This window comes from Aotus nancymaae, unplaced genomic scaffold (genome assembly GCF_030222135.1).
Source record: "Aotus nancymaae isolate 86718 unplaced genomic scaffold, 86718_ANA_hifiasm-v0.15.2.pri h1tg000064l_1, whole genome shotgun sequence".
Classification (NCBI taxonomy): Eukaryota; Metazoa; Chordata; class Mammalia; order Primates; family Aotidae; genus Aotus; species Aotus nancymaae.
The window spans coordinates 13,259,824-13,261,621 of NW_026988479.1; the positions used below are offsets into that span (position 1 = coordinate 13,259,824).

Consider the following 1,798-nt stretch of genomic DNA (forward strand, 5'->3'; position numbering starts at 1 on the left):
AGGCACGCACCACCACGCCCGGCTAATTTTTTGTACTTTTAGTAGAGACGGGGTTTCACCATGTTGGCCAGGATTGTCTCGATCTCTTCACCTCGTGATCTGCCTGCCTCGGCCTCCCAAAGTGCTGAGATTACAGGCGTGAGCCAACGCGCCCAGCCTACATGCACTATTTTATTTAATACTCAGATCAACCATATGATTGAAAAAATTGACATTTACAATCATAGACTCTCAGAGAGACAGCCTTTGCCCCCTTGTCCCTACTTTGTTTGTTTGTTTGTTTTGAGACAGAGTTTCACTCTGTTACCTAGACTGGAGTGCTGTGGTGCAATCTTGGCTCATTGCAACCTCTGCCTTCCAGGTTCAAGCAATTCTCCTGCCTCAGCCTCCCAAGATTACAGGTGCGCACCACCATGCCTGGCTATATTTTTTTGCCTATTTTAGTAGAGACAGGGTTTCACCATGTAGGCCAGGCTGGTCTCGAACTCTGGACCTCAAGTAATCTGCCTGCCTCAGCCTCCCAAAGTGCTAAGATTATAGGCATGAGCCACTGCACCCAGCCAGTTTGTTTTTATTTTTTATTTTATTTTATTATTTTATTTTTTGAGACAGTTTCACTCTGTCGCCCAGGCTGGTGTGCAGTGGCATGATCATGGCTCACTGCAGTCTCATCCTCCCCAGGCTCTGGTGATCCTTCCACCTCACCGTCCTGAGCAGCTGGGACTGCAAGGGTTTCACCATGTTGTCCAGACTGGTCTCGAACTCCTGGGCTCAAGCGATCCACCCACCTTGGCCTCCCAAAGTGCTGGGATTAGAGGCATGAGCTTTGGCTTGGACAACTGCTCTTGGCCATTTGTTTTTAAATTTAGAATAATCTCAGCATAACTCTTCCAACCCCATCTATCCCTAGGACTCAGCATCATTTTAGAAATTTGAGACGGATTGCAATGGTGCAATCTCGGCTCACTGCAACCTCTGCCTCCTGGGTTTAAACAATTGTCCTGCCTCAGCCTCCCAAGTAGCTGGGACTACAGGCACCCACCACCATACCTGGCTAGTTTTTGTATTTTTAGTAGAGACAGGGTTTCATCATCTTGGCCAGGCTGGTTTTGAACTCCTGACCTCAGGTGATCTGCCCACCTTGGCCTCCCAAAGTTCTAGGATTACAGGCATGAGCCACCATGCCCAGCTAAGTTTTGTATTTTTAGTAGAGACAGGGTTTCACCACGTTGGCCAGGTTGGTCTTGAACCTTGACCTCAAGTGATCCACCTGCCTTGGTCTCCCAAAGTGCTGGGATTACAAGCGTGAACTACCACTCCCGGCCAACAGTTTTGTTTTTTTTTTTTTTTTGAGATGGAGTCTTACCCTCCTTTTCTTGGCGGGGACCGGGCTTGTGGATCCGCTCCCCATAGGAAGAGGGAAAGGGCTCTGGCCCCCTCAGCGTCATGTCTTCGGTGCCGGTGACTTCTCATCCGCTGGTTCTATCCTCAAGCACCGAGACACCGGGCATTAAAAAAAAAAAAAGAGACAAGAGTCTTGCTCTGTCGCCAGGCTGGAGTGCAGTGGGGCAATCTCGGCTCACTGCAACCTCCGCCTCCTGGGTTCAAGTGATCTTCCGCCTCAGCCTCCCGAGTAGCTGGGACTACAGGCACGTGCCACCATGCCCAGCTAATTTTTGTATTTTTAGTAGAGACAGGATTTCACCATGTTGGTCACGATGGTCTCGATCTCTTGACCTTGTGATCCGCCCACCTTGGCCTTCCAAAGTGCTGGGATTACAAGCGTGAGCCACCATGC

General features: G+C 49.7%; 1 non-coding gene across 1 annotated transcript; it reads left to right on the plus strand.

Moving 5' to 3' along the window:
• The first annotated feature begins 1,366 nt into the window (after positions 1-1,366).
• On the plus strand, positions 1,367-1,506 carry LOC135270666 (small nucleolar RNA SNORA57). Its single transcript, XR_010338809.1, has one exon. It is a non-coding gene; the product is annotated as a small nucleolar RNA SNORA57 (small nucleolar RNA).
• The last annotated feature ends 292 nt before the right edge of the window (positions 1,507-1,798 follow it).